The sequence below is a fragment of the Diceros bicornis genome, chromosome 14, assembly GCF_020826845.1.
Source record: "Diceros bicornis minor isolate mBicDic1 chromosome 14, mDicBic1.mat.cur, whole genome shotgun sequence".
In the NCBI taxonomy this organism is placed as follows: domain Eukaryota; kingdom Metazoa; phylum Chordata; class Mammalia; order Perissodactyla; family Rhinocerotidae; genus Diceros; species Diceros bicornis.
In genome coordinates, this window is record NC_080753.1 from 22793864 (window position 1) to 22816471 (window position 22608).

The 22608-nt window shown below is 41.5% G+C and overlaps 1 protein-coding gene across 2 annotated transcripts in view; it reads right to left on the reverse strand.

The window, feature by feature from the left end:
- Window positions 1-22608, reverse strand: part of BICRAL (BICRA like chromatin remodeling complex associated protein) — a 90873-nt gene that overhangs the window by 44982 nt on the left and 23283 nt on the right. The window lies entirely within an intron of this gene.

Below are 22608 nucleotides of genomic sequence, written 5' to 3' on the forward strand. Positions count from 1 at the left end.
CAATACTTGTCATCTTCTGTCTTTTTGATGATAGCCATTCTTTTTTTTTTTCCCCCAAAGCCCCAGTAGATAGTTGTATGTCATAGCTGCACATCCTTCTAGTTGCTGTACATGGGATGTGGCCTCAGCGTGGCCAGACAAGCGGTGCGTCGGTGCGCGCCCGGGATCCGAACCCGGGTCGCCAGCAGCGGAGCGTGCGCACTTAACCGCTAAGCCACAGGGCCGGCCCTACGATAGCCGTTCTAACAGGTGTGAGGTGATAGCTCCTTGTGGTCAATGAGCATTTTTTTTTTTTTTTTTTTTTTTTTTTTGTGAGGAGATCAGCCCTGAGCTAACATCCGCCAATCCTCCTCCTTTTTTTTTTTTGCTGAGGAAGACGGCCCTGGGCTAACATCAGTGCCTATCTTCCTCCACTTTATATGGGACGCCGCCACAGCATGGCTTACCAAGCAGTGCGTCGGTGCGCGCCCGGGATCCGAACCAGCGAACCCCGGGCCGCCGCAGCGGAGCGCGCGCACTTAACCGCTTGCGCCACCGGGCCGGCCCCGCAATGAGCATTTTTTTAAATGAACCTATCACCCTTTCCAACGTGTTGGCCACAAGACCTGTGACAGGATCAGGCACACCAGGGAGAGTGTGGTTATTCCCTTTTCCTTGAAACTTACTTCAGTTTTCCAAGAAAGCAGGCTTTTCTTATTTGGAGGTCAGGTTATTCCTAAGGAGAACAATCTAACCAAGAATGTACAACAGGCTCAAGTCATTTCCCACAATTCCCCTACCCTCTGTTCTAGCCAAACCGCCACTCTCCTTGCCTCCACACACAATGCACACCTTCCCAGCATCCCCCGTGTCCACCTGACAATTTCCTCACCTGAAATGCTCTTCTTCCTCTTCCCTATCTACTGAAATTCCATCCATTATTCAAAACTTAGAAACTTAGCTTGACCTCTGAATCCTTCTCTGACAACCCTGGGCTGTCTTTAGAACTCTCTACCCAGAGTTCTAAAAGCAACAACTGTGTCTTTTGACACTGATCAGACACTGCTCTGGATGATTATCTTCATTATGCCTATCTTCTGTTCCCAACTAAAGCGGAGCCCAAATTTAAGTAAAAGCAGTATAAAGTGCTGTATAAAGAGTACTGATGAGAGAGCAATTAATTCTCCTGTCTCAGAGCCAAGAAACCTTTAGACTGTGTGGTTTTCTGGTATCAGTGAACTGAAAGTACTGGCCTGTTACCATAGGCACCAGCCTGATTTTGTACCTCTACCCACACCCCCGCCCCTGTAAGGAACCCTTGGCCCTTTGCCATCTTGACCATTTGATGTCTCCAAAACTTTGTCATACCACTTTCTTAATTCTTTGGTTTTGCACTTGTCCTTCTACTTAGAAGACAAAAGACCTTCCCACCGACCTCCAAGTGGCCAACTGACAACGCCTACTTATCTTTTAAGGCTTTGAGTAAAATGATATTGGCTTTCTTTCCTTTTTTTAAAAATCTCCAAGCAAAATGAATCTTTCACTTACTTGTATCCCTAGCACACACCTGACATGTTACTAGCATCTGACACATGTATGACAAACTTCATTTTTCTGACTCCCTCATTAGTTTGCAAGTTCCATGAGAGCTGAGTCAGTTTCTTTTTTCCTTCCTTTCTTTCTTCTTCTTCTTCTTTTTTTTTTTTTGGTGAAGAAGATTGGCTCTGAGATAACACCTGTGCCAATCTTCCCCTATTTCATATGTGGGTTGCCACCACAGCACGGCTGATGAGTGGTGTAGATCTGCACCCGAGATCCAGGCCCGCGGACCTGGGTTGCCAAAGTGGAGCACGCTGAACTTAACCACTATGCCACTGGGCCGGCCCCAAGCTGAGTCAGTTTCTTTTCATCTTTGTGTTACCAGAGTTTGCTGCAATGCCTGATACAAGTGTGCCCAATAAATGTGTTTCACTCAACTGAATTACTTTTGTAAGATTCTGGTCTCTAAAAGACTAACTTTTTCAGGGGTAATGTCAGTTTCCAAGAGTATGCAGCCAGACTACACATGGGCACTTTGTCACAATCATAAAGCACAGGATTTGGGATGCAGGGCTAGTCATCCACTGACTTATGCTGGGCCCTTATGTATTCCTGCTATGTAGAAAAAGCCATGAGAAGTCAAATGATTCCCCATCTCTGCCCCAGATCAGACGGTTCAACTTTCTGAAGCATGAGGAAATGTCAGTTTTTAAGATTCACAGGACAAAAGATGGTGTATCCTTCCATGATGATCCATTTAATATTTAATAAACCTCCTTAAAACAGGGATTTTATATACTAAACATAAATATAAAATAATTTCTTGGAGTCTCCAAATCTTTAGCACAGTAATTTATTATATTAATAACAGCTGTGTTCATTAAAAGACTCAGAAATAAAAGTCTAAGTTGAAGAGTTTCTGGCACAGCCATGTAAGGCTTTTTGAGGACACCAACACTAAACCTTACGGAAAAGAAAAAACAACTCTGCAATATAGGAAAACACAGATGCCCTGCCAAAAAATGTTTATATAATTTCTTTATTGTGTTTTATATGAGACTGAGGACATTTTAATGACTATGGAAAACAATACACAGGAAACAATTGAGAAATGATACAAAGAAGTGCTGCTATCCTGATTGCTATGAAATATTAAGCAAAATTAAGTTGACAATATCTTTGTGATAATTCACAATACTTTAGTACATAGAATGATATATATTTTAAAAATGAGTCAATTTTCTTCAGTTACACTAATAAATTTCAATTAAAGAATTCTTGTGTTATACTTCTAAAGTTGAATTTCTGTTTTAATCATTGATAGCCACTTTTTTTTTTTTTAACACATTTGTAAGCTTTTCTTTACTTTCTTTAATACACTGGAACTACCTGTTTTTTTTTTTTTTGTGAAGAAGCTCAGCCCTGAGCTAACATCCATGCCAATCCTCCTCTTTTTGCTGAGGAAGACTGGCCCTGAGCTAACATCTATTGTCAATCCTCGTCCTTTTTTTCCCTTTTTCTCCCGAAAGCCCCAGTAGATAGTTGTATGTCATAGTTGCACATCCTTCTAGTTGCTGGATGTGGGACATGGCCTCAGCATGGCCGGACAAGTGGCGCATCAGTGCGTGCCCGGGATCTGAACCTGGGCCGCGAGCAGCAGAGCACGAGCACTTAACCGCTAAGCCAGGGGGCCGGTCGCCCATTGATAGCCACATTTATTACTTTCTTCCACTAAAAAATAATTGATCACATAGAGAATCAGTTCCAATGACAACTGATTTAGGCAGCAAAAGGAAGCAATGCCAACACTGAAACTAACCACTCATAAAGATGAACCTGGTCATGTGTCAACAGACAAGACATTAGCAAAAATCTCAGGAATAGGAATTAAAAACTAGAAGAGCCAAAAGTAAGTCTTACTTACATTCTCTCCATAAAAACAAACTACCTGAATATTAAACAGAAAGTGTTTTGACACTTTTTTGATTTCTAGTTTCCTTCAGAAAAATATACTATCTTTTATTAAATGAAATGGAGATCTATCTGAGTCTTTGTGTTTTTCCTAATAGAAAGGGAATTTCTTTTATTTTTTTGCTGGGAAAGATTCGCCCTGAGCTAACATCTGTTGCCAATCTTCCTCCTCTTTTTTTTTCTCTGTCCCCAAAGCCCCAGCACCTAGTTGTATATTCCAGTCGCAAGTCCTTCTAGTTCTTCCGTGTGAGCCGCCAGCACAGCATGGCTACTGACAGACGAGTGGTGTGGTTCCATCCCCGGGAACCAAAACTGACCTGTGAAGTGGAGAGCACCGAACTTTAACCACTAGGCCATCAGAGATGGCTCAAAAGGGGATTTCTTTTAGAAAACATTTTAAATAAAGTAAAAGCAAAAATCCTACCAATGTGACTTTTTCTACTTTTAAAAACAACGGCTATCATTGTACGATGCCAGTCATAAATAGTAAAAAGGATTGCTGTTTGCATACCCATCCCACAAAATTTACTAAAACACAGCAGGGTAATAATAAAGCTATTAAAATCAAAACTGCCTAACTGTTCTCTGTATTTCCTCAAATATAACAGGACACTATTGCTCTGCATTAGTATGATTTGTATGTTATTGTCTCTATGTATGGAACTGCTTTAAAAATACTTTGAAATAGCTGTAATTATAAATAAAACATATTGTTCTTTTATCAAGCATTAGTATTAGCAATCTGGTTAAAATTATTATGCAAACTCTTGATTTTCATTGCTCTCTGTCAATGAGTAACATTCAAAATATTTTGGTTTTATAGTATGTTCCAAGAAAAACAAGCCCTATAAAAACAACTAACAGTATTAATAAACAAAATTCCATCTTACAAAGTCAGTGATGTTACCAAGGAAGAGATGCTAAGTATTCTCTTTTATAAAGCAGACTCAAAAGGAAGATGTGTGGACAAAATCAATTTTTAAGGAGGAGAAAATGAGAGGGAACTTTTTAAGCTTAAAAATGATTCAAGAAAGAATATGAACAAATACATATGTAGCATATACTCCAAGCAAGATTTCACAGTTTCTACAAAGATTTTGAAACTGAATTAATCTCACCTTTCTAAACTCCATTTAAGAGATATAAACTTCTAGCTAGTATGAAATCTTTTACAAACCCTAAGAAATGCCATGTGAGATGAAATTTATATTTGTAGTTATTTTTATCTAAAGATCATCAGACATAGTTTCAGTTGGGGAAGATGAAAAAGTTCTGGAGAAGGACGGTGGTGATGGTTGCACAACAATGTGAATGTACTTAATGCCACAGACCTGTAATTAAAAATGGTTAAAATGGTAAATTTATGTTATGTATATTTTACCACAATAAAAAAATCAAATCACAAAAATAAAAAAAATCTTTCTATTTCTGGAAAAGCATTCTCTTCCTCCAAGCTGGCAGCTCCAGGACAGATGCTCATTGAAGGGAGATGAGGGACCCAAGGTTCATCAGTTAAAATTAACCCCAGCAAGCAACGGGATGAAAGAGGTTGAGGCAGATCACCCCATAACTACTGACAGGCACCAGATGCGGCTGTAGGAAGAAACCCCACTAAGGAATGAGGAGAGTTCTTAGCCCTTTCTGCCCCTTCTGGCTGTCTGGTGAAGCCTATGGATCCTTTCTCAGAGTAATATTTTAAGATGCATAACATATGTGGGATTTTTAAAAATATAGTTATAAAAATATTAAAACTGTAATATAGTTATATATATGTGATTTTTCATCAATACATTAATCAGATTTAGTGATGAGTCTTATAACTACTATCATTTGGAAGATAGTACTTTTTCAAGATATCTGCAAGTGTATGCGATAAAAAATATTTCTATTGGCAACAAATTCCCAGGCACTGTTAATACTACTGTGGTTTGTGGCCTTCATTCACAGTTTTAGGAAATGATAAATTTCAATTGGAGGCTAGTGAAAATAACCCGTGATTTTTTTCATGTTGAAGTTCATGGGCCCCTTCCCCCAAATCTATCCACAGATCCTTTAGAGGTCAGTCCATGGAGCCCTTGCCCTGCTGGGTCCAGGGCAGTGGTTCAACACGTGAAATGAATAAACTCAATCCACTAATAAACATAACGGGATTCTAAACATCTGCATATAAGCCACAACATATTTTTACACTCGCAAAGCACACAATGGTCATTTCTACACACTGTTTTGATGTCCTTTTTTGCTAGGCAAGGATGCTGCAGGTGCTGCCAAATGCAAGGACGGTAGCAGCAAGCTGTCGATTTCAACAGTGCAGAAAGGACACCCTTCAGTACCATCACGGTTAGTAGAGAATTCCCTGAGTGAGCAAGGTCAAGCAAGCTAATTTTCTGTAAACTTAGTAGAGAGCAACAGAAGTACATTTTATAATTTGAAAAGCCTGAGACTGCAGTGGAAAAGCCATCAAAGTTCTCAACCTTGGACCAGAGTGAGGTACAAAGACAGATTTCACCAGATAAACATGCAACCGTCTTTTCTGCAAAGCTTAGTCAAAATTCACATCTTCCTTCTCCCAAACATCCAGAGTGGAAAATAGTCACATAAATCACATATTTTCCTATTTTCTAGTTTTCATATGAATGTTTGGAGTTGAATAGACATCTAAATTAACACCTTTTCCTAGATTCACTTCTGGGCTATTCTGCAATAGATTATAGAACCCTCATATAAGAGAGTCAAGTAACTTAAAAACAGCCTCCAAATGGTCTAAGAATAAAACACTAAATTTCTTTTTTAAGGCCAACTCAGCGTGATTTTTTTTTTTTTTTTACTTAAAACGACACCATTCTGAAGATGGCAGTCAGATGTGCCAGAACTGAAATGGTGTTAGGGGAAACTGTATAACTGATTTAGAACCCAGTCTCATCATCTGAGAGATTGGTGCCTACAACATAACCCTTCTCTTTAGGAAAAAGAAAAAGATTTTCCATTTAGTTTGACCGTATCTTATATCACTTCTGGGTCATTCAAAATAGGACAGACCCATAGTTCTATTATCACTGTTATTCAGTATCATCCTTTTGGACAAATTAGAATAATTTTCTCTTGTTTCATTATGTCTCATAGTCTTGCCTTAAGAACACCTTATTTCCCTCTCTAAATATTCTCAGATTTTGCCCCACTTAGTAAAATTATTTTTCTATGAAGGTTTGTCATTATTTAACTTTTTCTTAAACTTCTAATGATAGCTTGCAATTTTTGTTAGTGATTCTCTTAACATTAATGTTATAATTTTTCTTTAAGAAAGCACATTAAAATAGCATGATATATTAAGCAGTACTGATATAATTTATCATACTAATGATAATGAGGACTTGATTCAATGATTATTTATTTATTAAGGCTGTGCTGGAGGGGCAGTGTAAAGGATTAAAGAAACACAAAAAGAACACACAAGTATATAATATGTCCCAGCTTTCAAGTAGCTGATAATCATATTGAAGAGGCAAGATACCTGTATCTGAAATAATTTTCCAAACTGCAGAAATCACTATCAATATGCATGAAAAGAAACATACACTAGTATGGATATTTACAGTAACATTAAACCCCTTTAACTATTAATTGATACACCAAGCCCCATCAGGTGATAAAAACTGGAACAGCAGCTAACATTTACTAAGTGCCTTCCCTCTGCCAGGCACTTCATACAGTTCTAATCCTTCTAACACAATCCTGCCAGGTATGTATTATTACCCCTATTTTTACAGAGAAGTAAGACACTTGCCCAACATGGCACAGTTTGTAAGTAGCGTGAGAGAGGTTTGAACTCAAATTTTTAATTCCCAAGCCCACGATGCTTCTCATCTCTGTGAATGGAAACGTGATTGTTGGAATGTTTGGTTTCTGTAAACGTTTCCCAGGCCAAAAGACAGCAACTAAGAATCTTAAAACACTTTCTCCCACAGCCAAAAACCTCACTACTCTATCAATTAAAATTCTGAAATTTTAAATCAACTGAATGAATATAAGGTATTTTGCTGAGAAAAGTGAAGCATATTGTTTTAAATCTATCACTATAAAAAGGCGTGTGTAAGTAGGGAGAATTATCTATTGGCACTGGCTGGTAGGAAGGAGCTTTGTGAACACTGTGGCTGAGAGCAGCATTTCATAGTCTTTTCCACGTGCGACTACGGGGAAAGGAGTCCTTTAAACAGAGAAGGACGGCAGAAGTTCCATAACCAAATAACTTTGGGAAATGCTACATATAATACACCCTTCTTGGTAATTCACAATGCATATTAGACCTCCTGCTTTTTAAAACGCATTGTTTGGGCCGACCCGTGGCTTAGCAGTTAAGTGCTCGCGCTCTTCTCCTGGCGGGTTTGGATCCGGGGCGCACACCGACGCACTGCTTCTCCGGCCATGCTGAGGCCGCGTTCCACATACAGCAACTAGAAGGATGTGCAGCTATGACATACAACTATCTACCGGGCAAAAGATAGTTGGCGGGAAAAAATAAATAAATAAAATTATTAAAAAAAAGCAAAGAAAAGAAAAGCAAGTTAACTATTTGCTAAAAGGAAACTAAATCTGACACTGAGCACTTCTGAATCTGGTATGCCTCACCACTGGCTCCCAGACCCACTTTTATAAACAAGGAAACCAAGACTTGCTGGAGGCCAGTGGTTCTCAATCACCTGGAAGCTTGTTAAAAATGTAGATTCTCAGGCCCAATCCCAGACCTACTGGATCAGGAACTCAGGGGGGGTAAACTTGATGCACACTCAAGTTTGAGAACCACTAGATCAACAGAGAACTGGTATTTAAACCCAGTCTAACTCCAAAAGCTATGCAGTTTTTAGAAGTTTTTTTTGGGGGGGGGGGTGGAGAGCTGGGAATTTGTGTGTGTGTTGTAATGAAATACATATAAAATCTACTATCTTAATCTTTTTTTTTTCTTTTGTGAGGCAGATTAGCCCTGAGCTAACATCCGCTGCCAACCCCCTCTTTTTGCTGAGGAAGATTGGCCCTGAACTAACATCTGTGCCCATCTTCCTCTACTTTATATGTGGGATGCCTGCCACAGCATGGCTTGATAAGCGGCATATAGGTCCGTGCCCGGGATCCGAACCTGTGAACCTCAGGCCAACGAAGCAGAGTGCTCGAACTTAACCACTACGCCACCGGGCCGGCACCAATCTCAACCATTTTTAAGTGTACAGTTTGGTAGTATTAAGTACATTCACATTGTTGTGCAACCATCACCACCATCCATCTCCAGAAGTCTTTTCATCGTGCAAAACTGAAACCCTGTTCCCACTAAACACTCACTTCCCCTCCCTTCCCCCCAGCTCTAGGCAACCACGATTCTACTTTCTGTCTCCATGAATCTGACTACTCTAGGTACCTTAAATAAGTGAAATCTAGAAGTGGAATCTAGTTTCACCCAACACCTCCAATGGCAGAAAGGTTGGAAAGTAAAGAAACTGATAAAGAAGAAAATGAAGATCACTTAATCTTCCACTCCCTAGAGGTGACTGCTATGAACTGAATTGTGTCCCCTCCAAACTCATATGTTGAAACTCTAACCCTGAATGTGACTGTATTTGGAGACAGGGTCTTTAGGAGGTAATTAAGGTTAAACAAGGTCACAAGGGTAGCGCCCTAATCTCGACAGGGCTGGTGCTCTTATAAGGAGAGGAATAGACACCAGAGCTCACGTGAGAACACAGTGAGAAGGCGGCTGTCTGCAAACCAAGAAGAGGCTCTTCCCCAGTGACCAAACTGGCAGGCACCCCAATCTAGGACTGCCCAGCCTCCATAACTGTGAGAAAATAAATGTCTGTTGTGTAAGCCACCCAGTCTGTGGTATTCTGTTATGGCAGCCCAACTGACTAATACCTTGGAACATGCTTCTACAGTGTTTTCTTTAGTATATTTTTATTTTTTAAGGTATTTTTTTATACTTAAATGAAATCAAAGCCCATATTTTTTTTTTCACTTTCCCAGCATTTTCTAAACCTGTGTTCTGCAGAACAGTGTTCAGCAGTACGTTAATTTTTGGAAACTGGATTTTATTTTATTTTTCCTCCCCAAAGCCCCAGTGCATGGTTGTATATCCTAGTTGTAAGTCCTTCTTGTTCTTCTACGTGAGCTGCCACAGCATGGCAACTGACAGACGGGTGGCGTGCTTCCACGACCGGGAAACAAATCCGGGCCGCCAAAGTGGTGAGTGCTGAACTTTAACCACTAGGCCATCAGGGCTGGCTCTGGAAACTGGATTTTAAAGTGACATCAGGTTTCTGCTGCTAAATTTCTCAGTTTTTTCAGCACAGAACTGGTAATATCAAGATGGGAGTCTGTTAGATTTGATCTCTAAACATTTGGGGGGAAAACTCTGCATTAGATCCCCTGCTGTTCTGATAAAAGTATACAGCTGGACATCTAACAGGAATTTCAAGGGGGCAATGCCCAGTCTTGGAAGGAAATACTGGCTAACAAGAATAATTCACTTTAGATAAAAAGTTCATTGCATTTTCTAAAGGAGCCATTCATTCACTGTTAGCAGACTAGTCCAATTAAACACTGCTTTAATACTACTTTTTTATAATAATAATAATTACAAAAAGCAGCGATAGCTGACACCCAAATGGGTCAGGCACTTTGTTAACCCTTTATATGCATGATCTCACTTAACCCTTAAGAACTCCCTCTGACAGGGACATCCTCAATCCAGAGGAAGACACCGAGGCACTCCCTCAGAGAGGTTATGTAACTTACTCAAGCCAAAACAGAAAAGATCAAGGGTTGGAACTCAGACCTGTCTGATTCTAAAGCGATTTTTAACTACAACGCTTCTTTCTTTTTAAGTCAAATCACTGCCTTGCTTGAAAACTTTCATGATTTTTTTAATATGTAAAGAAAAATTTCAAACACTTTGGCCTTGCATTGAGTGCATTTCACAAACTGATCCCAATGTCCCTTCCCAGCCTTCCTTTTTTTCCCCCCTCTCTCCTCTTTTACAAACGTCTCACTCCATCCAAAGAAGTTTCCTTACTATCTTGCCCCTCTGTTACACTCCTCATCTAATTTAGTTTTTTCTGACGCAAATTCCTCTGCTTATGCCATCTTCTCTGGTCAACAAATTCCTTTAGGCTCTAGTTCAAATTCCATTTCCTATACACAACTGTTGACTGCTCATTCTCTTATGCCCCACACCCCATCCATCAAGAAATCCCATTGGCTATACTTTCAAAATAGATCCAGAATCCAACCACGTACCACCTCCACTGCCGTCTCCCTAGTCCAAGCCATCATCATCTCCCATCTGGTCTCTCTGCTTTCACTCTTTTACCCCCCAACAACCTATGCTCAACCCAACCTCCTGAGTAATCCCTTTAAAACATAAACCAAAACCCTCCACTGAATCCCCATCTTCCTCATTGTAGAAACCAAAATCCTTTTCTATGCTCAACTGTGAATACTCACAATGCCCTAGACGACTGCCCTCCCTGCAGCCCAACCTCTGTGATCTCCTCTGATTCCAGCCCTTGCTGACTTGCCATGCCCTGAACTCACCAGGCATGCTCATGTCTCAGGCCCTTTGCACCGGCTGCTCTCTGCCTGGAATGCTGCTCCTTCAGATTGCCCCTTACTTCCTTCAAGACTCTGCTCAGATGATCATGACCTACCAGGACCACCTTCCCACCCCCTGCACCACATCTTCCTTATCTGGCTTTATTTTCCCCCATAAGCTACCACAGTTTATCTAGGTTTACCGTCTGTCTTCTCATGAGACCAGGCCCTTGGTCTTTTGTTCACTGAGGCATCCTGGAGCCTAGAAAGACACCTGGCATACATCAGGTGCTCAATAATATTTGCTGAATGAATGGATGGATGCTCTCACACACCTCATGGGCTCTCACTTGTACCACTCATTTGGCGCTTTGCTGTGTATGTTTCTGTGTGCACCTATTATCCATCTAGCTAGATTATATGTTCCTGTACCCTCCAAGTGCCCTGTACAAAATCAGCATTTAATAAATAGTTGATGAAATATCAGTGCAGTAGCTTTTTCTTTCAGAGTAGATAGTTACAGTAATAATCTTTCAAAATAAGACATTCTATTTAGAAAAGAAACATTCTGGAAAGTAGTATAAGAAAAAAATTAAAATATTTAATTTTAAATTAATCTTAAAAGGATGGAAAATACTTTAAAAGTGTGTGTATACATATACAAAGCATACATATTATACCAAATCCATGCCATGCTCTGGAAAGAAAATATTTGCTTTATGACTTTCATAGCATCTTATATCCTGAAGACATTCTGGAGAGTCAAGCTCAAGGTAAGGCTTTGATAGTGTAAGGTAATTTGAAACACAGAACACCTTTTAAATAATAATTATGAGTTGAGAATTTATGTAATATGTGACAAAAATAAAACGTTAATGTCAAATAGGTATTATGTCACATTTTTTGATATAATGATAGCAGAAAGTTCTAGCTGGGGAGCATCTAACTGCAATGAAGAAAATGCGTTCTACAAAACAATTTATCTAAATTGATATTATACACGTATTTATAGAAACATATCTCTCTATATTGTTCATTTTGTACCGTATATCCAATATGTATATTTTTGAAAAACAGTTTAAACAACTTTCTAACATTTGATGCAGATCTTTCCAGTCACCTTGACAGTAGCACATCCACAATTCTCTCTGTGAGTATTGGTGGGGAAGATCTGTAAACAGATCCCTGTACGACTTATGGTAATTTCTTAATTGATTATATGTCTTTTTTTTTTTTTGGTGAGGAAGATTGACCCTGAGCTAACATCTGTTGCCAATCCTCCTCTTTTTGCTGAGGAGGATTAGCCCTGAGCTAACATCTTTGCCCATCTTCCTCTATTTTGTATATGGGACGCCACCACAGAATGGCTTGATGAGTGGTGTGTAGGTCCATGCCCGGGATCCGAACCAGCCAACCCCAGGCTGCCGAAGCAGAGCATGCGAACTTAACCACTACGCCACTGGATTGGCCCTTATATGTCTAACTTAACCTTAAAATTTTAACATGACAGTGCAAATAAAAAAAGAATGTACAGTAATATATTAGTACTCATAAAATATCGTAGAAAAAGATTAGCAAATTTTCTCTGGTACCCATTAGGTGTTTTACATGGCACAATGTCCATTTTACGTTTCTAGGTAAGTTAAGTTCCCCCCTACTCCTCTTTTTCAAACAACATGGTTACCCAAATTTCATTTTTCTTTGTATTATTCTCTTTGGACATTTACTTTCAGATTGTTTACTACATAATATCAGCTGTAACAGAAAATAATTCTAAGTATATCACGTGACATACCAAGTTAGACTTATAAAGAGACACAAGTAAAACAGTTTTAAAATCTGAAAATAAAAAAAGGCATCTTGAGGTCTATGGATAGAAGCAGCTTCAAATGCATCCAGCTGTAAATATTCATCTTTAAGTGTGATCACACCTAGAGAGAAGGGGCTGGACTTTCATGGATCTCTCCAAAGCTAAGCTTCTCACAGATCCTGAGAATCAGAATACAAATAGGAAGTAAGAATAAACCGACGTATTTCTAAATATATTTGTTTGCACTTCTAGGAAATATCAGAGTTAAAAGAAATCTAAATATAGCACCATTCATTTTTATTTTAAATCCTAGAAGAAATACTTTCAAATCAAAAATAACTTTTACTCTCAGTAATCAGGAGAAAAAAAATCTGATTTTTTTTGTGGGTAAGAATCTCTGTACATGGAAAGGGTTACTTCTAAATTTGAAGACATTTCTCCACATTTAAAAAAAACTACTAGTATTCTAGTTCCCAGGTTAAGTCCAGTTTAGAAAACTAAAATTTGCTCTAGAAAATTTCTTTGACATTAATTCTGTGTGTAATATCTTTGTTTGCCAAACACAAATATAAAGATTTTAAATTTAATCTCTCAAAATGGCATCTGGGTTTCTCCAGCTCTACTATTTATTGAGAAATGATTACTGAAAAGAATTATAAACCACTCTAAGTTATTTTATATTTATAAAACTTTCATGTATATTACACTAAAACTAAGCTTATTCAACAATACGGCTTTTTTTTTTTTATTCAGGGAAAATGCTTAGGCATTTAAAAATTATTGCTAGAAATCCACTGATGGAGGTGGCCCTAACACTGTAAAATATTTTCTGAGCACTAAATATCAATTCTAAAATAAAAACCAAGAAACCAGATTAATTGATTTATCTTTAAAAAAATTACAATAAAAGGAGTCATATCTGAAATACACTGCAGGTCACTTTTAAAGATGGCTGATTTTAATACATACAACAGAGCTCTCAATACTCCTTAGCTATGTTCAAAATATTTACAGTCTACATAACAAATCTGAAATTCTTTCCCACATTACACTTACCACAAGATTTTGAAATTCTTTATCTCCCCAAATTAGGTTTACCACTAATAAGTAGTGAGGGGTTGTTCTCACTGGGCGAGGCGGAAAATTCAAGTTAGTTCTTGCAGCCCTGCATGAAGAACTCATGCACCACCTCAAACTGTTCAGTGAGTAACATTCTGTCGAGAGCTGTGGGTCAGCTCCAGTGAACTCAAGAATCCACAGTGAGAATGCTTCATGATCTTTCATTACTGCTGCCTATCAGGGCTAAGCTTTCTTGTATAGTCAAAAGAAAAAAATAATTCCTTTTGACATGTTACCTTACCGACTACAACTTAGTAAATGTGCCTTATATTCAACCTACAGTATGGCCTCTTTAAAAGAATGTTTCTTTAAAGCGAATCACACTTTGTACATTTTAAAGACTTTCTCCCTAAATCTGTACTATCTGTGCTTACATTGACAACATTCCAAGCAAGGGGTCAACTTGAGCTGCACCATATCACGTTTAAGGTCCTAAACGTTCTCTTTTCCAAGAACGTTTAAGTGGAAGATATAATTCATAATTCCTGATTGCTACCAGATATAGAGCGAAAATGGTCCCCATGTTTGATTTACCATACTATGCAAATAAAAAGTGAATTATCTGCAGAATAACTGCTTTGACCTAAAATTTGACTACCAGCACGAGATTCTGTTTTTTCGGTCACATTTTTTATTTATTAATAAAAACACTACATTCTCCTGTTCCTTTTGTTAAAACAAAGGTCATCCAATTTTAATTTTAAGACCTCAAAATGTTTAACTACTAGGCAGTCATTTGTAGATTAAATTTATACCTGGGCTTAATACCAATGGCAAAATGTTTGACGCACAGATCTGCCTCATATATTCCAATCCCAGCTCTGCCCCTTAGTAACGTAACCTTGGGGAAGTTATTTATGCTTTCTAACTCACAGTTTCATTATCTATAAAAGTGGAGACAAAACCTACCTACAGGGTTGTGAGAATTTAACATTAAACACTCATCAGGGCCTGAAACAATGTTAAGATTTAACAAATATTATTCCCCCCTAGCCCCCATATTTTCTTCCTTGTGAAAATGTTTCAATTACAGGTCAGGACACAAAGTTTAATTTCTGATGACACACGAAGCATCCTGGATTTTGGTGAACTGAAATAAGCCATTTCTAGAAAGGCAGCACTTCTCATACCTCATTCCCTCACATCCAGGGTTTTTATTTCAGCTAACCTAAGTGTTTAATGTGTTTGCAAGATAGCCAAAGAACCCACAAAACCAGAAAATGTTCAATTTTACAACTTTATTAAAGAAATTTAATTAAACAAATCACAACTATATAAATTAAAGTTGATAGGGTTAAGGGGAACCTGGGTTTAAGGTCTGGTACAGTGAGGTCTCAGGATCTTTCCAAAATGGAAGCACATGTGAGGTAAGGAAAAATTAAATCCAAGCCTCCAGCTGCTGCTCCCCAAGACCTCTTCCTTCCACTTTCCCATACAACTTATGCTGACAGCCCCTGAGCTCTCCTGAACCCCACTACAAGTGCGTACTACATCCTGGGCTCTGTCTCCATTCAGCGAGGTACCACTTAGAACAGTTCCACCTTAGGCCTCTGCCATTCCTTTCTTGTCAGCTCTCCCACTTCTCCACGCTCATTTAACTACCCACCCTTTCTGCCAGCCCCCTCACCCACTGCATTTTCCACTTTTACTATAGAACATTATTCATCACAAGAGAACCATGCCATGCAGATGAATCTGGTATGTTACCTAATTCATGTTGCCTCTTCACAGCTAAGTACCATTTCTTTTATCCATTTTCCCCCACATCTGATACATTCCACAAATTTACTCCTCTCTCCTTAAACTCAAACCCTTTTCCCTCTGCCCTTGACAAATGACCTTGCTATCTTCTCAGTGAAGACCACAGACACCTATTTTGGATCCTATCATCTACTCCGCACCCCTTTTCTCTAATGTCACTTTACTGTAACTTATTCTGTAGGCAATTTGGGGAACAGAGGAACCTCATGAAAAGGTGAATGACAGCAGATTCAGGAAAGAATGGAGAAAGGGAGGTCAAGGGTGCTATACACTTCCACTTTGTACTGTTTGAATCTTTAAAAAATGATTTTTCCAATACTTATTTCTCTCTCTCTCCACCCTGTAATCTGATTTTTCTCAACATCTGCAGAGATCAGAATGTCAAACGCTAACGACAGCCACATCCAATGGTCTTCCAGATTCTTTTTCTCACAGATTTCTCTAATATAAGGCATTGCTAATCTCTACCTATCTCAGAAAACTGTTTTTCCCCCTTTGGTTCCCATCATTCTACTCTACCTGGGTTCTCTAAGGACCGAGTGAGCAAATGTTCACTGAGTGCCCAGCTTGTTGTAAACGCTATGCTAAGCCTTAGAATAAATCAGCGAACAGGGAAACAAATAACACAAGACTCCTGGGTCCACTCCAGAATCTGTGTCTGTAGGTGACTGTTATGCATACTCAAGTTTGGGACCCTGATAAGAGAGGATACTCTCTTTAGTCTCAGTAATTTGAGATTTTTTTCCCTAAAACTGCTTTCTTTCACAGAAAATACAGTACTTTGCAAACAGTCCAAGGCAGTGTGCAAATAAACCTGTGCCTGCCACAAATGTTTACATGTTAAAAGTGTTAATTCATTTTTTTTTATTATGGTAAAATACACGTAAGATTTACCATTTTTAAGTGTATAGTTCAGTGGCATTAAGTGCATTCACATTGTTGCCAACTGTCGCCACTATCCAGGTCCAGACCTTTTCATCAACCCAAATTGAAACTCTGTACCCATTAATTGATTTTTAACTAAGAATGATTTTCATGGTCCCCACCCCCATTATCTTCTCTTGCTTTCCTACTCAGCTAACATTCCAAGGTTCATCACTGCAATCAGCCCCTCGAAACCACCCTTAATTCCCTAGCTCTGTCATATCTGGGGTGCCAAACTCCAATCTTGGTTGAACCAATCAGCTGCCCGCTCTTTGCTTCCCTTGTAACAGCTGAATGTTGCTGGCAGAAAACCACACAACTAACTTGGTTCATTGGTTTCACCTTATATTCATGACCCCAAGCCACAGCCAGGCATTCAGCAATGCCCAGCAATCCTACCTGCTGTCCAAAGTGAGGTGTCCTTCTCACCTCAAACCATCCACACTCCTTCTTCCTCTACTTTAAGTTGCCAGCCTTGCCTCAGACTTCACTGAGAAACAGAAGCCATCAGAAGGTAAAGCCCCATATTCCACCTCCAACTCCTAAACCTCCCGTGCCCATAGTCTCTGCCTTCTCTCCTGCTAAACGGCAAGTCTTCTTGCTCCCACCAAAGGCAAACCCTCTTCTTGTGTTTTGAATTCCTTCCCACCTTCTCAAGAATTCTGCTCCTGTGGTAGTCTGATCTCTCTTCTGCATTAGTCTCTCCCTCTCTATTAAATATTCTTATTAGCCTATTTGAAAATGCTCTTCTATTTCCCATCATTTTTTTAAAAAGCTCTTCTTTGACCCCACCTCTCTCCCCAACCACTGCTGTGCTGTTTCTCTCCTCACTTGACAGCAAAACTTCCCCAACAAGCAGTCTAAATTCACTTCCCTTCTCATTCTCTCAATGCATTGCAATCTGGCTTCCATCCCCATATGCCACTGAAAGTACTTGTCAAAACAGCCACCTCCATGTTGCCAAACCCAAGCGGACACTTCTCCATCATTGTTTAACTTCTCAGCAGCATTTGGCAGAGGAGACCATTCCTTCTTTCTTGAAAAGGATAACTCACTCACTCTCCCACTTCAATGGCTGAACTTGCTCAGTCCCTCTCACCTAACCTTTCGCCACTGGAAGTGTTTTAGGGCTTGATCTTAAGGCTTCTATGATCACAACTGATCTCAACCAGTTCCATGACATACCATCTGTATGCTAGTGACTCCCAAAAGTTATGTCCACTCCTCTCAGCTCAACTTGAATATTCACTGCCTACTTGACTTTCCACTTGGGATGTCTCACAAGTATTTCAAAAACATAACAGGTTCCACACAGAACTCTTGTTATCCACCCCTCCCTACCTGTTCCTTTTCCAGTCTTCTCCATCCAGCAAATGGCACCATCAGCCACCCAAAGCTTAGGCCAGAAAACTGAAGGCATCCTTGATTCCTCCCTTCTCCCTCCACAGCCAGCCCACTAAGCAAATACTTGATTCCACCTCCAAAACATATCTGAAGCACACCATCTACTCTACTGCATCTCCACTGTCACTGTACTTGCCTAAGACACCATCAGTCTTGAGCTGATTATTGCAATAGCCTCCTAACTGCCTGCTTCCTCTCTCACTGCACACAGCAGCCATGATCTTTAAGAAGAAAAACATATCACTGCCCTAATTAAAGCCCTTCAGAAAAGTTGTCATTTTCATTAAAATAAAATCCCAAACCCCCTGAACGGCCTCATACAAGACGCCCTGCAGGATCCCTCCAACTCCACTCATTCCCTTCTCCTGCTGCTCTCTGTTCTCACACCCACGTCTTTCTGGGCTCTTCAGGTCTTTGCACTTGTCCCCAGGCCAGGAATCTCTGGCAGCTTTTCACAGGGCTAGCACAAGCTCATGTTTCAAGTCTCAGCACAAATGTCACCTCTTCAAAGGGCCGCTTTGACTCTCTAGCCAAAACAGTCACTCCCCACAACACATTCTTAGATCCGCCAGCTTATTAACTTCTGATAATTTTTCTTAATCTGTAATTATCTTGATTATGTATGTTGACATTTCCTGTCTCCCCCACTACATGTAAATTCCATGAGGCAGAGATCTTGTCTGTCCTGAATTCCACTAAAGGCTACTTTAAAATAAGGAAGCTACTCTCTCCCTCTAAGCAGGTTTATTTTAGATTTCCCTTCCTTTCAAGCTTTATTGGATTTTAGTCAAAGAATATAATTACTTTGGCATTTACCATGAAAAACAAGGGCAGAAAAACCACACAGGACAGTCAAAGGCTAGAACTCCACCCGCCCACTGGTCTAGACGGGACACAGACTGCACAAAGTCAACAGCTGCTCCTCAGGAAAACGTTCAAATGTGGAAGGAAAGAGAAATGTGGACATATGCAAAGATAATATAATTTAGACATCTGCATCAAAAATCAAAGTTTTCAACCATTCCTCTTAGCAACTACTAAACAGCGATTTGAGAATGAAGAAAGGAAAGCACAAAATAAGTAAAGCATGCGGTGCTTGCTCCAGAGAAGGTAATGATTTCATCACTGACTAGGTTCTCTCACTTTGGTCCAGGTCAGCTACTCATCACCAGCTCTGGCTGCTTCTTCCTGACCTTCTGTGTCCTTATGCATACTCTGTTCTTATTCGGTCTCAAATTTAGAATAACTTCCCCCATCGTACTTCCCAAAACCCAGAAGAAACTTTCACAATTGCAAATTCAGAGAACTCTTTCTTCCAAGGATTTATCTCTAAGTTTTTGTTTCAGGATCTTTTCTACCCTATTTCTAATTTCTGTATCTAACCTAGATTCAATTCTATTTTTGCTGCACAGCTGTCTTGACTAAACTAGATGGCCCAGCTAGATACAGAAACCTGTATGTTATATAGCTTCTGGGTGGATTAAGATGAGATACTTTTGAAAATGTAAGGAGATTTTAAAGTCTTAGGACACGTAAGCCTCCTTTCTTTAAGAAAATGGTTTCAATATTTGATAAATGGCAGCTAGAGGATAAAAATAAAAATGAGAATGACGTGAGCAATAAAACTGTGCTGAAACTCAAAATATGAACCTCACATCTCAAGTTCCAATTCAAAAAAGAGCCAGCAGCACAGTGCAAAGTGTAATACAGTGATTTTCCAAATGTGATCTGTGTCACAATGGAATCACTTGGAGAGTTTCAGAATAACCCAGACTCCTACATACTCAGATTTAGGGGGGTCCTGGGTGGGCCAGAATTTCAAAATGGAGAGTTAGGGGTATCAAGAAGTTGAAAATCAGAAGCTTAAAACTGAGACTGCCTAACACATTAGACCTTTTGAAAAAATCCCAACTGGCCCTAACAAATAATGGAAGAAGAAGTGATATTACAAATCTATATTTAAAAATATCTCCCCAGTTGATTCTAATGATCAGATTTGGAAACCATAGTTGTAGAGGCAAGAACACCGCTTTTGGGATTCAACATCAATTCTACCGCTTACAACTGCAAGACCTTGAACAATTCATCTATCTTGGTGAACATTAGCTACTTCCCTGGTAAACAGATGATAATAAAATCAATATTGCAGGGCTGATATGATAAATAACCAGGAATTAAATAAAGCACCTAGCACAGTTCCTGGCATACAGCAGTGTTCAATATATGGTAGGTCTTATTAAAGGGTATAAGACTTCCACTATATATATTGTATTTATAAACAAGGACAGCACTACAGGTGCCACTATGTTACTTTTATCCATTAGAAATTAACTATTTACTTTCCATCTCTGCGGACTCCTAGAGAGATCAGAGCCTTAGACATTTTTCCTCCTCCCAATAGTCTTTTCAGTAACAATTGAAAACAAAGTTAAAACCTACACACATCTCTTAATACAGAGCTACTACAGGACAGATAAACATTTATATGGCTGCTTTTAAGGAAACATTTTAGTGAGTTGGGGAACTGAGAAGCTGTATATTGATAAACAGATGATGTAAAACACAGTGCAGGTTTTTTTAGGAAGGGAAAATCTTGGAGTCTTTCAAAGCGAGTTTAATTTTTAGATCCGAGTTCTAAGTACCTGTTTTAATTTACTACCATTTGGAATAGTAATACGAAAGCCAATAAGTTTCAAATCACTGGAACACATCACCTTGCCGCAATCGGAAAACTACATAAACGTCTCTCCAGGGTTGTTTTAAGATACAACCAACTAAAAGATAAAAACGTAGGGCACCGACAGAGAACGATGCCACTGGAAGCCAGACACGGTCCTCAACTCTCTTCTGCAATTTTGTAACCCGGTTTGACTCTACTCTCAAAATTAACTGGAAGAGGATGAAGGAAAAGCCCCAGCCCTGCCCCCAGTCGGGCCAGGGGAGACAAAGCCGTCCAGCTTCAGGCCGCAGGGGAGACGACGGGAACCCCTCACTCCCAATTTAGACCGGAGGGGCATGCGGGCTCAGGGAGGGAACCCGTCAGCCGCCAGGCCCGACCCCAGCCCACTGCTTCCCTCCGACACGAGCGGTGACCAGGAGCAAGACGCCGCCGGCCCGGCCCCCGCCCGCTCCGAGCCGGCGGCCTCGGCTTTTGGGTCTGGGGGCACGGGAAGGCCAGGGCCGCGCGGCCCCGGCCCCATTTGCAGAAGCCAGCGCCCCGAGCGTGGCTCCCCGGCGCCCGGGCCGCCGCAGCACCCGCGAAGGGCGCTGCCCGCGCCGCCAGAGAAGATGGCGCCCGCCGAGCAACTGCGCCACCAGGCCTGGCGGCGGGCCAGGCCCCGCGCCATCTTAGCGCCTTCCAGCCGCCCCCCCACCCCGGACCCCGCGTTCGGGGCGGCCCGGGGGGCGCGAACCGCGTCGGGCCCGCGCGCTCTCGGCCGAAACAGAGCCGGCACCGCCCCGCTTCTCTCCGGCCGGCCGCGCGGGTCCGCAGGGGGCGCCAGGCCGGGCCGGGGTCCTCCCGCGGCGCCAGGGCTCGTCCGGGCCCGGCCGCGGGTCCTCGGCGGTGCTTCGGGCCGGGCAGCGAGGCGGCGGGCCGGGAGCCGGGCCGGGGCGGGCGGGCGGCCCCGAGCTCTCGCCGGCGCGGCCGCCCGCAGCAGCGGCGGGCAGGAGGAAGCCGGGATGAAACACACACCCGGCCGCCGCCGCCTCCCTCCCCTCCCCTCCCCTCCCCCGCCCGAGACGCGGGGTCCATTTTGCCGAGAAGAAAGAAAACGCGATTCACACCCAAGAGCTTCGGGGACAGAAGAGACACGAGGGGGGAAAACCGAGGGGAGGAGATTGGAAAAGCTTCTTTTTCTTCCGCGCCCGCCGTCACTCGGGCCCTCCCTGCCCCCTGCTCGCGGCCCCGCCGAGCCCCGCTCCCTCCTTCCCGGCTCCCGGCTGCTCCGGGGGGCGGAAAACACACTCGCCGGCGCACACAACTAATTTTAAACCGGCTCAATCAATGAGTCATTAAAAGGCTTCCCTCCCCTCTCCTCCCCACCGCCAACCGCCACGCCACCCCCCTTCCCAGGCTCTCCCTCTCCCTGCTCCAGAAATTTGCATCCGCGGAAAAGGAAAAAAAAAAAAAAAAAAAAAACGACAGGCGCCGGGGCCCCGACCCCGCCGAGGCGCCCCCGGCCCGGCCCCGCCGCCCCCCGCCCGCCCGCGACACTGAACTTGGTCTTCCCGGGGCCCGGGCGGCGCTGGGAAAGGCATAAACACTCGATTCCCCTTTTCTCCGTGTCCATTAAACATCCACCCACCACCACCATCACCCACCCACAAACCCACCCCCCCCCCCCCAAAAAAAACACAGCCTTAGCCAATAGCTCTCTGGGCTGAAACCTAATATCCTGGTTTTGGCAAGTCGGTGTTTAATTTGCTCCTCTTTCTTTTCTGTCTGTCAGGAGATAGATCTCCAGCCCCCCTCCCTCGCTTTTCCCCTCCCCGAAGGAAAGAGGCAGAGGAAGGAGGTTGTGTGT